The sequence below is a fragment of the Scyliorhinus torazame genome, chromosome 2 (assembly GCF_047496885.1).
Source record: "Scyliorhinus torazame isolate Kashiwa2021f chromosome 2, sScyTor2.1, whole genome shotgun sequence".
In the NCBI taxonomy this organism is placed as follows: Eukaryota; Metazoa; Chordata; class Chondrichthyes; order Carcharhiniformes; family Scyliorhinidae; genus Scyliorhinus; species Scyliorhinus torazame.
In genome coordinates, this window is record NC_092708.1 from 70445650 (window position 1) to 70460540 (window position 14891).

Sequence of the window (14891 nt, forward strand, 5' to 3'; positions counted from 1 at the left end):
GATCAGCCAAACTGGGGGGGCTACCTGCCCCCTTCCTGTGTCGACTAGCCATCACCCTCTCTAGGCCAGTCCCGGTTCCGCGCACCCACCTGTTCCCCAGGCGGCGCATTCCAGCCCCGACCACCCTTTCTTTTACCAGTTCCTCTTTGATTTCTGCAGCAGCAACCCAGTTACACTCCCCCCCCCCCCCATCCCCCGCTAGATCCCCATCTAGCATGATTGCTCCCCCATATTGCTTCCGAAAGTCAGCTGACCCCGGCTTCTCCCGCTCTCTCCTTGACCCCCCCGTGTGGGGAACTCCCATCTACCTTGCGCCTATCTTCCCGCCATCATCTTTCTGGCGCGGGAACAAGAACAGTAAGCCCCGTGTTCTCTATAGTTGTCCCGCCCCTTGTGGCGCAGCTCCCTCTGCCGCCCCACTCTCATTCCCCATCCCCCGCCTATGTCTCTTCTTCCCCCCCACCGGCGCCCACATTTCTTAGTGTCCCCCCCTTCCCAATTTAATCTCTATATACATCAGCATTGTCGTTTCCCCTCCAACATCAGTCCCTCAGTTCTGATCCAGTTTCTCGTTTTTAATGAAGGTCCATGCTTCTTCCGCCGTTTCGAAGTAGTGATGCCTCTCCTGGTGCGTGACCCACAGTCGCGCCGGCTGCAGCATCCCGAACTTCACCTTCTTCTTGTGTAGCACCTCCTTGGCTCGATTAAAACTCGCCCTCCTTCTCGCCACCTCCGCACTCCAATCCTGGGACACCCGTACCACCGCATTCTCCCATCTACTACTTTGTACCTTTTTGGCCCACCTCAGAACCACCTCTCTGTCATTGAAGCGATGAAATCGCACGATCGTCGCCTTAGGTGGTTCTCCCGCCTTTGGTCTCCTCGCAGGGACCCGATGAGCCCCTTCTACTTCCAAGGGGCCCGAGGGGGCCTCAGCTCCCATGAGCGAGCATAGCATCGTCCTCACGTAAGCCCCGCCGTCCGCTCCTTCCACTCCCTCGGGGAGACCCAGGATCCGAAGGTTCTTTCTCCGTGATCTGTTTTCTAGGACTTCAATCCTTTCAATGCACTTTTTGTGGAGCGCCTCGTGCGTCTGCGTTTTGACCGCCAGGCCCAGGATCTCGTCTTCGTTGTCCGTCACCTTCTGCTCCACCACGCGGAGCTCCATCTCCTGGGTCCTTTGTGCCTGCTTAAGCCCCTCAATTGCCTGTAGCATCGGGGCCAGCACCTCCTTCTTAAGCAGCTCCACACACCGTCTCAAAAATTCGTCCTGGTCCGGCCCCCATGTCGCCTGGGCTCTCTCGGTCGCCATCTTGCTCCTTTTTTCTTCTGTCCCTGTCCTCGAGGATTCTTCGCGATCTGGCCGCCGCCGCCACCGATATTTTTCTTTTTCGTTGGGGGGGGGGGGGGGGGGGGGGGGGGGGGAGGACAGGCAGGACTCCCTGTTGTCTCGCCCCACACCGGGTTTTGTCCCGAAAAAATTCCCCGTTGGGGCTCTTAAAAGAGCCCGAAGGTCCATTCGAGCTGGAGCCGCCGAAACGTGCGGCTTAGCTGGTCATCGCCGCAACCGGAAGCATAAAGTTTTTTTTTCTTTGGGACATGAGCATCGCAGGCTGTGCCAGCATTTCTTGTCCATCCCTAATTGCCCTTGGCAGTTAAGAGTCAGTCACATTGCTATGGGTCTGGAGGCCAAACCAGATAAGGACAACAGATTTCCTTCCCTGAAAGGATACTAGTGAACCAGATGGGTTTTTACAACAATCGACAATTGTTTCATGGTCTTCGTTCAAATTTGAATTCCAGATTTTTATTGAATTCAAATGTCACCACCTGCAGTGGCGGACTTGAACCAGGGTCCCCAGAGCATTACTCTGGGTCTCTGGTTTACTAGTCCAGAGATAATACCACTGTGCCACTGTCTCCCCAGTGAGTAAATGACTAATGAATTTCAATATGGACAAGTGTGAGGTGGTACACGTAGGGTAGGAGGAATCAGGTGGCCACATAGTCTTTGGGAAATGAGAGTCTCAATGGGATAGAGGAGCAAGGGGATCCGGGTATTAGAGATTCACAAATCATCAACAGTAGCAATGTAGGCTAACAATGCCATAAAACTGAAAACAAGATAATGGAGCGCATATTATAAGGAATAGAATTGAAAAGCTGAGAAGCCATGTTAAACATGGAGAGAAACTTAGCCCAAACTCAAGAATACTGACCACAATTGTTGTTTCCAAATTACAAACAGAATACAGAAGAACCTGTACTGGAGAAGGTGCAAAGATTAAAGTGATCTACAAGGACTATCAGAAAAGAATGGACAAGTTGGAGCTTTTTTGTCTCGCAAACAAAGATGGCCTAAGAGTTTTAAAATGTTAAGACTTGGATAGTATAGGCATAAACAAAATGCTTCCATTTGTGGCAGACTTCAAAACTAGAGGACATTACAAAATAGACACAAAAAAATCCAAATTGGAATTCAGGACAAACTTCTTTTCTCAGAGTGGCTAGAATGTGGAATTGCTTCCTACTTGGTCAGCGGCATAAATATTGTCAGAGAAAAGAGTATTTTGCGTCAGGTGGCTGGCTTCCTTAATCCCCAAAACCACTCCACCACCACAAGTCAGTAGCATGATAGAATGCTCTCCACTTAGCTGGATGGGTGCAACTTGAACAAAACTCTTGAAGTTTGACAGCATCCAAGGACACAGTAGTCCATTTAATCAGCAGCCCATCCACCACATAAAATATTACTATGGGGTGCAATGTGCATTACCTTCAGGCAGCACTACTGCATCAATTACCACGGCTTCTTCAACAGCATCTCTGAAATCCATGACCTCTACCAACCAGAAAGTTCATGGAAATACCATCACCTCATGGTTCCCTTCAAAGTTACACACCATCCGAATGTAAACACATAATCACTGTTTCATGGGTCAGAATCTTGAAACTCTCTAGGGCAGCATGGTGGTTAGTACTGCTGCCTCACAGCTCCAGGGTTCAATTTTGGCCTCGGGTGACTGTCTGTTTGGAGTTTGCACAGTCTCCCAGTGTCTGCATGGGTTTCCTCCGCATGCTCTGGTTTCCTCCCACAGTCCAAAGATGTGCAGGTTAGGTGGATTGGCCATGCAAAATTGCTCCCCAGTGTCCAAAAGGTCAGGTAGGGTTACTGGGATAGGGTGGAGGCATGTGCTTAAGTAGGGTGCTCTTTCCAAAGTCCAGTGCAGACTCAACGGCCAAATAGCCTCCTCCTGCACTGTAAATTCTACGATTACAGCCCTGTGGGAATACATGGACATGGATTGCAATGGATCAAGAGGAAGGCTCACCTTCTCTCAGGAAACTTGGGATGTGGGTAATAAATTCAGATTGTCAAAAGTAAAAGTATGTAGTTAGAATTCATAAAATTAACCGCATTGTTCGAAGTTGATCAATTTACCTCAGTACAATTAGCATTCAAAAGTTAAATAATAATCTTTCATTGTCACAAGTATGAAGTTACTATTAAAAGCCCAAGTCGCCATATTCCGGCACCTGTTCGGGTAAGCTGGTACGGGAATTGAACCCAAAAGCTGGTACGGGAATTGAACGCTGCTGGCCTTGTTCTGTAATACAAACCAGCTGTCTAGCCCACTGAGCTAAACCAGTCAATTACACAGGTGTGCCTCAGGAGAGTGACAACCAAGCCAGAAGGAAGCTAATGGAAATTTTGGAAGTGTGTAACTCAAAAATAAATAGGCATTACCAAAACAATCCAGAACCAAATTCAAGTCATGATTAATGTTTTTTAAAAAAAAATCTGATTCAGAAACTGGAACAGAACAATGTTGTCCCAATTTATAACTGATCAAATACGGATGGATGTTATTGGTTCACCAAAGACTTGCAATACGAACAATGCTACAGGTGAATTGAGGACTGATCAGAATTGTAGATTTGGCAGCCTGAACATCCAGTTTTAATTTGCAGCAGCTACTGCTGCAGAGTGGTTCTGGAACAGAGTGCAAAATTAGGAAATTCGATGCAAGCGTGTTTCTAATGTGAGCAGTGGGCAAGTGAGATTTACTTGAACTTTTTGAACTGAATTTGAAACTTTACAAACTGTAAAAGAAACAGCGAGCAAGTCAGTACTAATAGAAACTGCCTAGTAGCGGTCAATCAGCTGCAGGCGTATGCCGGAGGAGGTGCTAATTACTGTTGTTCGGAAGCTGCATCAGCTGTACTAGCTTGGGTGCAAACCAAAAGAAGTGTTCAAAAGTAGACAGTAGCTTCTGATGCACAGAGTGGTCAACAGTCAAAGTGCAAAGCTGGGAGTGTGGTGCGTGTGCGAAATCAGTGCGGATGAGCAAAATGTTGCTTTTTTTGCCTCCAATAATTGCAGTGGCTCATGTAAACTTGAAACAGTAAGTATTGAAAAATGTTATTGCGTTTTTTAAAGCTTACTGAAAATTAGTGCTCAGTAAAAGAAAAACTTACAAACTAAATGTAGATATAAATAATATGGGCTAAGGTATGGCAGAGCAGGGTGGCGTGTCTGGACTGCAATATGTCAGTGGTTGTGGACAGTGAGTCTATCCCAAGTCCAGGACACATTTGCAGTAGATGTCTCTGTTCCCGATCACTCCGGCTCAGAACCAAAGAGCTGTGGCGAGGGAGCAGTATTTGGACAGTTTGCTCCAGACTTCAGTCACCACACAGAGAGAAGTGCAGGTTCAGAAGAGGGTTAGCACTGAACCAGGTGAGATAGAAAACAAGGATCCTCAGGAACTGATTTTATTCAAGCAACAGGTAAAACATACTTACTACTTGTTTGGATAAGGGTGAGGAAGGTGAGAAAGACAGCCAGAATGTGGACCACAGCACCTTGAAGCAGGAACCTGTCCTAAGGGGTGTGGCGGAGAAGGGGTAGCTTAATGTGGTAGCTGTAGGGGAATAAATAAGTACGGGGTGAGACAGACTTCCTTGTAAGCAGTATTGAGGGTTCCCCAATAGTATGTTCCTTGCTTGTGCAAGGGTGAAGGATATCTTGAAGTAGCTTGAAAGGATATTGGAGATAGATCCAGTTGGTATGATCCATGTTAGGACCAACAACAAAGAGTGGGCAAGATGGCAAGTTTGGAGAGAACCAGGAACAAGGAGCTAAATTAAAGAACAGGACCGCCAGGATTTTAATTAAACCTTGTGCAAATTGGCATAATTTGAGTTTGAATAATTTTTTCTTGGTGTCTGTGTTAAAATCTTTCCAGCGTTTCTGCTGTCTAGTGTAATCTAGTTAAATGTTTCCTGTTTGATAAATGTTTAAGTCAACAGCGGAATCCTGTAAATATGCTCAATAAATCCCAGCCACAGTTTAAAATATTCTGCCCGTTCTTAGATACATCAAGCTTATTAATTCTAATACTGCATGGGGCCTTGTTGGTTGTAGGGTATATTGTTGCAGAAAATTATCCTGGACACGGCGAAGAATCTAGATTTGGGTAAAGTTGACTCTAATATGAGACACAGACCGTCCACAGTAAACTGGGCAAGTCTGCTGATGGAAACATGAAACGTTTAGTGGGATAAGTTCAAAAGGAATTTGATATGACACGGAAGCAGCTTATCCAGCTTATCCCCCTCCCCCTAAAGAGGTAAGAGTTCTACTTGCTAAGAGCCAACATAAATCTATAAGAAAAAGTCTACAAACATTGTAAAAAGCACAGATCCTGGTCAAATGAAAAAAACTGTTGTGGTCCCAGCTGATATTATTACTGGACAAGTCAGATCAAAGAATCATAGAATCAACCGTGCAGGAGGAGGCCATTCGGCGCATCGAGTCTGCACCGGCCCTTGCAAAGAGCACCCTACTCAAGCCCACGTATCTACCCTACCTCCGTAACCCCCATTTAACATATTTTGGACATTAAGGGCAATTTAGCATGGCCAATCCACCGAACCCACACATCTTTGGACTGTGGGAGGAAACCGGATCACCCGGAGGAAGCAGACACGGGGAGAACGTGCGGACTCCACACAGACAGTCACCCAGCCGGAAATCGCATCTGGGACCCAGGAGCTGTGAAGCAACTGTGCTAACCACTATGCTACCATGCTGCCCTCGCATGGAACCTGGCTTGCTAGATCTTTTTTTTTTTTAAAAACATGGCAGGTATTTGAACAGGTTCACAGGATTCTTCTATGAACATTAAGTAGATTACACCAGACAAAAGGTTGGAAAGATTTCAACAGACACCAACAAAAATGATTATGGGGAAAAAGTGGGGATTTGGCATGATGACAGAAATCAGACGCAATCTTACTGAATGGCAGTAAAAGCTATACAATTTATGCCTGTTTTTGTGTTCTGAACCAAATGTGGTTTTACAGTATTCAGCAATTCAGATAAGTAGATAATAAACAACTCATTAAGTACACATACTCTGGAAATGCACATGTCTTTGCAACCATCTCCGCATCAGTGATGGAAAAGCTAACAGTGCAATTTTCATAACAGAAGACAGAAAGGTGGATTGGCAGTGGAGTAACGGGTGCTCTTTTGCAAATGGAGTTGAGGTTAAGCTCAAGCATTATGTCACAATAGGACACAAGGTGCTTTGCTCAACAAACACCTCACCTGAGAATGTTTAATATTCATACTGAGTGCCTAAATAATATTGTGCGCCATTTCTCAACACCAACATATTGTACGTGAAAGCGAAGAAAATATCCACCTTGAAGAGAAAAGACAATGTAATATCACATGATGCTGTGTCAACAAACAGCATCATGGAGAAGTATTTGCACATATATGGTGCTTCATTTCATCTGAGCTCACCGAGTAGTTCACATCTTTTTTAAATGAAGTTCTATTGTTATATGGATAAACATGGCAAGATTTTATAGATGGCAAATACAGTGGATGACTATTACTCTTTATTCGTATTGGTCAAGTAGCGAATGCTGGTCAGGACAATTCCCTTCTCTTCTTTGAATAAAATTACAGCATCTTTATATCCATCAGGACAAACCGGTCTCTCTGGAAGAAAGTTACTTCCAGCAAAGCAGCATTCTTTCAGTGTTATACCAAAAAATCAGACTTGAATTTGTGCTCTAGCCCAAGAGTGGGCTTACATTAAAATCCTTCTAAGAGGTGAGTGCTACTAACCGAGGCAAGATGAGAACTAAGAGTGACATTCCTGTCTCATTGCACAAATGTGCCCGTCTCATCCATGTCCACAGTGGCTGACTTAAGAATACAAATGTTCACTATACCTGGAATCATCATGTTTCCCAGCATTTAAAATGGAATAGACTGGCTACATCTGGCAGCAAACTACTTTGTTAACCTCAGTTATAGACTGCCTAAGATAACGCACAAAGGGGAGGAAATGAAGCTGTACCCTTAAGATATGAAAAAAAGCACTGCCCTATAAATGTACATTTTATTTAAGAGCAGGGAACCATGTATAAGGTCTATTGTACTTTTCATAAGAAAGTTGTTCATCTATTAACAGATGAGGAAGGAAAAGGGAGCTAAAATTTTGTTTTCTCTATTCTTTTTGACTTTTACACTGCTGTGGGGAAATACAGTGATGATCTGGAAAACATCAGGTTAATTTTGGAAGCCATTTAATGTTACAATATAGAAACCTGTGATATCCTGCATTCTGAAGTTGAAAGCTGGTTGTATCAATTATTTGGGTGTTACCTGGGAAAGTCATCCTTTCTATATTAAAAATGAAATAATCTATAACCCTAATAATATTCCTTTACTTGCTCTTACGACAGAGGAATAGCAAGCATCAATCTAAATGAATAATTTAGTTCAGACAACAGAAACCGAGTAGCTGGCGACAAGTTGGAAGACACTCCATCCTCATCCTATGAATTATAGTTGCAGTTCCCAGAGCCAAATACAAATAAACTATACCTGGATTTTCAGGGGGGGGGATCCTTAAATTCCCAAGTTAACCTCCTCACCACCACATAACGCATTACACAATCAAGAAGCTGAAACAGTTCACTGCTTCGTTGAATGACATAATGAAGATTGGAGCTGCATTGTTTTTAATTGAAAACACAAGAAGAAAAGCCAAGAATTATGGCAAGACCACAGAACCTTACGGCACATCTGTGCTGGCTCTTTCCTGGACTTATCCAAATCTAACTCCACTGTCCTGCTTTCTTCCCACATTGTTATTTCTTTCTCAACTTCAAAGACTGACTGGCCCAATTGTCCTCCAAACGATGCAATGGTTTCTGCCCCTAACACTCCCAAATGTGTAAAGAAATTTCTCTCAACCTGCCTCTTAAAGACACAAATTTAAATTTCCAAAACCTTGACATTGACGTCCCACCTTGAGGATATATAAAAATGGAATGAGTAAATTTGAAAGAAATAGAAAAACAGACGTCAAAAGTTTTACCAGTATAGAGAAATGAGAGCAGCAAAAGTAAACATTGTTCCTTTAGAGGCTGAGACAGGAGGAATTATAATAGGGGGAGAAGGAAATGGCACAGATTTTAAACAAATATTTGTGCCTTTAATAGCAGGGAATTACAGGTTAAAGGAGACTGAGGAACTTAAAATACTTTAGAAGGTTCAACAGAAATTAATGGGACTAAAAACTGATAAAACATCTGAACTTAATGGCCTCTGTCCTATGGTTCTAAAAAAGGGTGGTTGCAGAGAAAGCAGATTTTAAAAAAATTTAGAGTACCCAATTCATTTTTTCCAATTAAGGGGCAATTTAACATCTACCTGCACCTCTTTGGGTTGTGGCGGTGAAACCCACGGAAACATGGGGAGAATGTGCAAACCCCACACGGACAATGACCCAGAATCGAATCTGGGACCCCGGCGCCGTGAGGTTGCAGTGCTAACCATGCTGCCCATATGATCTTCTGGAGTGCTCTGGGGATTGAAAGGTAGCAAATGCCGCTATCCAAAAGAGGTGAAGAAAAAACAGGGAATGACAAGTCAGTTCGTCTGGCAATTTTGTCAGGAAATGCAAGGAACAGCAGGGCGCTGAAAAAATTACAATATAATTAAGCAGAGCTAGTATGGTTTTGGCTATGGGAATGAATGTGTTGCAAGTAGAAAATGATGAATCTGGGTTTCAACTCTTGCACAAATGCAAAGAGAAGGAAGATGGTGAACCATTTCAGGAAGGGGAAAAGTGAAAAGATCACAGCAGCAATTACCACAGCAGCTTAAAGTAAGAGATAGAAAATGCCACAGGCCAGACGAGGATTACCCATCAGACAAATCCTTCCTTGTATTCTGACTTGAATTTCAATTGAGACGTCCGAAGTGCTTCCCTGGAATTGAAACCACTATCAAAGAGAAAAGAGGGGGATTTGGCAATTCACTAGTTCTACTTAATATATTTCATTGCAGTAAATGTAAACTTCATCACAGTCCAAGAGGACTATGGGCTACTATCCCCTTTGAGAGCTGATGGGTGAGGTTTTAACCCGAGTGTCACCACATCTCAGGCGATGGCAGGGTTGAGAAGGAGGGGCCTTAAGTGAGCAACCTCAGCCGGTCCGGGAATTGAATCCACATTGTTTGCTGTTGCTCCGCATCACGAACCAGTCGTCCAGCCAACTGAGCTAACCGAGCACCCCCCCCCCCCCCCCCCCCCCCCCCCCCCCCCCCCCCCCCCCCCCCCCCCCCGCAGAGCACTGCACTGTCAGAAGTGCAGTCTTTAAGATAAAACGTGAAACTGGGGCTCCACCTGCCTGCTTGGGTGGATGTAAAGGATTGCATGGCACTATTTAGAAGAAAAGCTATAGAGTTATCCTGGTGCCCTGGCCACATCTCTCTCTCTCAATCAACATATTGTCATAAGTAGGCTTACATTAACACTGCAATGAAGTAACTGTGAACATTCCCTGGTCGCCACACTCCGGCGCCTGTTCGGGTACACAGAGGGAGAATTCAGAGTGTCCAATTCACCTAACAGCACATCTTTCGGGACTTGTGGGAGGAAACTGGAGCACCCGGAGGAAACCCACGCAAGCGCAGTGAATTGAACCCGGGACCCTGGCGCTGTGAAGCAACAGTGCTAACCACTGTGCTATCGTGCCACCCTGGTCATTATCACAACTTGGTTGTGAGAGATTGCGGATTGTACACTGTCCACTAAGTACAGCGATTTGGTACCTCCTATGGTCACGGAAATTGCTATATAAATTTCCTTTTTAGAAAACAGTGCTGAGAATGCCAGTAGGTCAAGAATGACTCTGGGATGAGTTGTCAGTGGTTAGCACTGCTGCCTCATGGTACCGAGGTCCCAGGTTCGAGCCCGGCTCTGGGTCACTGGCCACGTGGAGTTTGCACATTCTCCCCGTTTGCGTGGGTTTCGTCTCCACAACCCAAAGATGTGCAGAGTAGGTGGATCGGCCACACTAAATTGCCCTTTAATTCAAAAAAAGTATTGGGTACTCTAAATTTTTTAAAAACGGTATGAGCTGTTGAATAGATGGTAGTCGCTGTTTGGGCTTCTGAAAGGTGATAAAGAAACTATGAAGAATTGAAAAAAACAATTTTACTGAAGCACTGAAGGGCAGAGTTTAAAATATAACAAGTCAGGAGTGCGATGGAATACTCTGCACTTCACAGCATGAGTCCAACTCCAACACAAGAAATTCAACACCATCCAGAGCAGAGCAGCCCACTTGATCACCACTCCATCCTTCACCTTCAACAGTCACTCTTTCCACCATCAGCACACATTCAATCTATTCAACGTGCTAATGCAACTCACCAAGGCCACTTTGACAGCAGCTCTCAAACGTGCAACTTTTAACACTTGTTAGGACTAAGGCAGCAGTTGCATGAGGAGATCACCACCTGCAAGTATCCCTCCAAACCACAAGCTATCTTGACTGAGAGTGCTATTGTCGTTCCTTCACTATTGCAGAGTCAATCAGCTGGAATTCCCTTCCAAACAGCACCATTAGGGAATCAACACCAGATGGACTGCAGCGGTTCAAGAAGCCACCTCCCCTTCTCAGGGCAACAAATGCTAGCCTTCACTCCGACACTCACGTCCCATGAAAGAATTTTAAAGAAATCCAATGACTGCACTACAAGGTTGGAAACAGTTGACATCAGTCTGAACAAAGTCAATGAATTAGAGTGAAACCAGCAGCAAAGGTTCATTGGGTTGAATGAGTGACGGTCATTATTGCTATAGAGAGAGAGAGACAGGGGCTGACCCACAGAATCATTGAGGTGATGCAGCCTAAACTACATAAAAGACAAAGGAAACTATAATGCAACAATACAGTTTTAATTGAAGACCTTGAGATTACAATCTGTGGAAGTGCAGCTCTCAAGCCAATGTCTTGTCATCATCTTGGAGATCACCAAAATGAATTAAGTGTGCAAGACAAAAATCTCAGCAAACAGCCAATCAAAACTGATCCTTCTTTTACAAAATTATTCAAATTTGCAGGCAGACTGGAATTGAAGTAGTTCTAACAGCAGGTTGGTGAAATAGACAGCATCGCATCCCAGACCATACTGTTTATGCAGTCAAGATGACCTACAATATTGAAAAAGAGACTTCATTGTTCCACTAATATTCTCGCACTGAACAGCGCAATGTGGGTTTTCACCCATTATCTTTCACATAGGGATATCCCAATCCTCAGCCAGGCCTCAACCATATCACTTCTGGGATACAAATAAAAAGTTTAAAACAAAAAGGTTAAGATTAAGCTGTGACCATAAAACGTAGTAGGAGTAGACGGAGGCCACTTGGTCCATCGAGACTGCTCAGCCATTCAATTAGATCATGACTGATCTGGTCGGATAATCTTCACCTCCACTTTCCTACTTTATCCCCCATAACCCTCGATTCTCTTGCTGATTAAAAATCAGTCTACCTCAGCCTTGAACATACTTAATGAACCATCCCCTACAGAAAAGAATTTCACAGATTCACGACCCTCCCGAGAAGAAATTCCTTCTCATCTCTCTTAAATGGGCAACCCCTTCTCTTCGATTATGCTCTCTGGTCCTAAACTCTCCCACAGTCCAGAGGCTCAATTTTTTCATAGAGGGTGGCGAGTGTCTGGAACGAGCTGCCAGAGGTAGTAGAGGCAGGTCTTGAGGGATATGGGCCAGATGCAGGCAAGGGCCTATTTCCATGCTGTAAACTTCTGACTCTAAGAGGAAACATCCTCTCAGCATCTACCCGGTCAAGCCCCCTGAGAATCCCATGTCTCAATAAGGTTGCCTCTCATTCTTCTGAACTCCAATGAGTACAGGCCCACCCTCCTCAACCTCTCCTCCAACCTTCTCTGGACTGCCTCCAATGCCAGTATATGTTTTCTTAAGGAGACCAAAACTGTTCACTGTATTCCAGGTGTGGTCTAACTAGTGCCTTGTATAGTTTTATTATTTTTATACTCCATTCCTTTTGAAATAAAGGCCAACATTCCATTTGCCTTCCCGATTACCTGTTAAAGTTGTATGCTAGCTTTTACACGAGGGCCTCCAAATCCCTCTGCGCTGCAGTCGTTCTTCATTTCAATAATATTCAGCTCCTTTAGTCTTCCTACCAAAGTGCATAACTTCACTATTCCATCTGTGACAGACTTTTTAATTCCCTTCTCAACAGCTCCATTGGCAAAGGCCGAAAGGCAGGCACAATGAAATCACACTTGCACACGACAACAATATGGTGCCCCTGAAATCTTTTCTAAATGAAGAATGGCAATGAATCCATGTTCTTTATTACATCATGACAGCCAATAGTTTGAATGTAATTTTCCTCATTAACTTACTTGCATCCGCATATTATTCCAAACATTTATCACTGTGATAGTTTTTGTTCAAATTCTATGAGTCATTATTTTTCATTCATTTCCAGCTAACAGTGCTTTCTGTGAAATGCTGCAAGATAATAGGTATTTAGAAAAAAAGTATTTGTTAAAATGGAGTACAAAGCCTACATAATAAAGCGAGGGTACACTTATGCGAAATGCCAGTTGTTCGGCTAAATTTTTTTAGATCGTTAGTGAATAAAATATACATTCAGGGAGCAAATTTATGTAATTGCACATATTGCATTTGAGGTAATTACAAAGTGTAACTATCGTAATCCCTGAAAAGTGAGTCATTTTTCAGTAAAACATATGTTATTACTTGGGGATGCCAACATTTTATTTTTTTGTAATAGCTTCTAATATGCAGTACAATGGAGTTTTCGAATATTTGTGCCTCTTAAATGACTATAAAGCTCTGGAGTTTTATTCTCATGAATTACAGTCATACCACCTCCTTGATTGTACTGCCTCCGATCAGGTATTTTCAGTTGCCCAGAAATGTTTTATTGTTATTTTCTTTTGAACAGGCTATCTATATTCAGACATATATTGTAGTTCCATTGTCTTGAGTGTTTGACAGCACTCGTATGAAACGTTTGCCAATACCCATGACATGCACTAATAAAAATTAAGTTCCACTGCATACCACTCCATAGGATTCAGCACAACAAATTTAATTTACCTGCTTTTATCAAATAAAAGCTTTTAAATGACCGAGCGACAACAATATCGGAAATTAGGGGAAAATGGGATGCTTCATGGTTGGAACGACCACAACTCCTCATCTATTTCAATGGTCAGTGAGTTCAGCATTAAAAAAAATACAGAATTCAAGATGGGCAATTCCAGGTTACAGATGAATTTAACTAGCTGATATCAAGCTCAGAGAGCTTGTCAAATTCTAAAAACCACAATAATCAAGATCGCTATATATCCAAAAAATTAGATTAACATTGGAGTTGCAATATGATAGCTGCATTAGCAAAATCACAATCCTATTTCGTTTCTCGTCTTCACTTTCTTGTCGGTTGAGCCGAAAACACGACCGGCAATCGATTTTAGTATAAAGGCGGTAAGTGTGTCTGGTGTCCTATATTTATACTGGCCTCTTTTAGGAGCATGGCTGAACCTGGTTTCATCCACTGCCCAGATCTAAACAAGCAACCCTCCCATCAATTCCACATCATAAAATGCCAGCCTCCAGTGAAAAGAAAATGCTCCCTTTGGGTCTGATTACAGTGGCTGAATAATGAACCATGCCGAACTCTCACCTGGTTACAACATGTCGTACACACTCTCTCGGTATCTGTGGACCCGCGCCGCCAGTGTATACACACAAAAATCGCGAATAACACAGCAGATATAACCAGGTCGTGCAGCATCCAGGCTAATCAGAACATCACACGTACTGTCTTGTTTAAAATCTCCCCCACCCCCCCCCCCCCCCCCCCTACTCCCCGGCGGTTACTGCATCTCTCCCCCAGGGGCAAGGCCGGCATTTCGGCCTATTGAGGCGAGGGAGGAAGGGGAAGAAGACTAGGCCGCCGGGCTAATTTTACCCAGTCAAACCTTCCCATACGTCGCTTCCGCGAATCCTTTACCCCCCGCCCGGGCCGCCGGGGCACCAGAAACGGCGATGACCTTCTCACACTGCGTGGCGCACATTTACCGCCGGCTATTCCCCCCCCCCCCCCCCTTTAAATTATTCGTGCGGCGAAAGCAGGGATACCACCAATTCCGATTTAAAACCGAGGGATCAGCTTAGCAGGGAGACGGGGCTTATTTAATATATTTTGGGGAGGGGGAAAACAATAAAGCCCCACTCACCAGCTTTCCACCGAGAGGATTTGTTGCAACGAGTCGGGAGCATGGCTGAACCCAGCTCCCTACCCCGCCGGCCCCCTCTTTCTCTCTCTCTCTCTCTCTCTCCCCCTTCAGCCAGCTCCAGCCAAGCCGAATGGTGGAAGCGGTGACGCCTGCCGACTGACACTGGCGACGACCAATAGCGGCCACGGCAGCCGCCGAGCACTGGAGTTACTCTAAATATAAACGTTTTAAAAGTCCCC

The 14891-nt window shown here is 44.3% G+C and overlaps 1 protein-coding gene across 25 annotated transcripts in view; it reads right to left on the reverse strand.

Annotated features, from left to right (window-relative positions):
• The window catches only part of LOC140388349 (R3H domain-containing protein 1-like), a 199756-nt gene that overhangs the window by 183787 nt on the left and 1078 nt on the right, over positions 1-14891 (reverse strand). For 14 of the 25 annotated variants that reach the window (XR_011934167.1, XR_011934181.1, XR_011934179.1 and 11 more), the window contains exon 1: positions 14653-14800. The exons of 3 other annotated variants lie outside the window; for them this stretch is intronic. The gene's annotated coding sequence lies outside the window, so the exon portion shown is untranslated. Of the gene's footprint in view, positions 1-12783; positions 12893-14096; positions 14227-14652; positions 14801-14891 lie in introns of those variants that run through there. 8 more of the 25 variants (XM_072472563.1, XM_072472514.1, XM_072472505.1 and 5 more) reach the window with 3 other exon arrangements.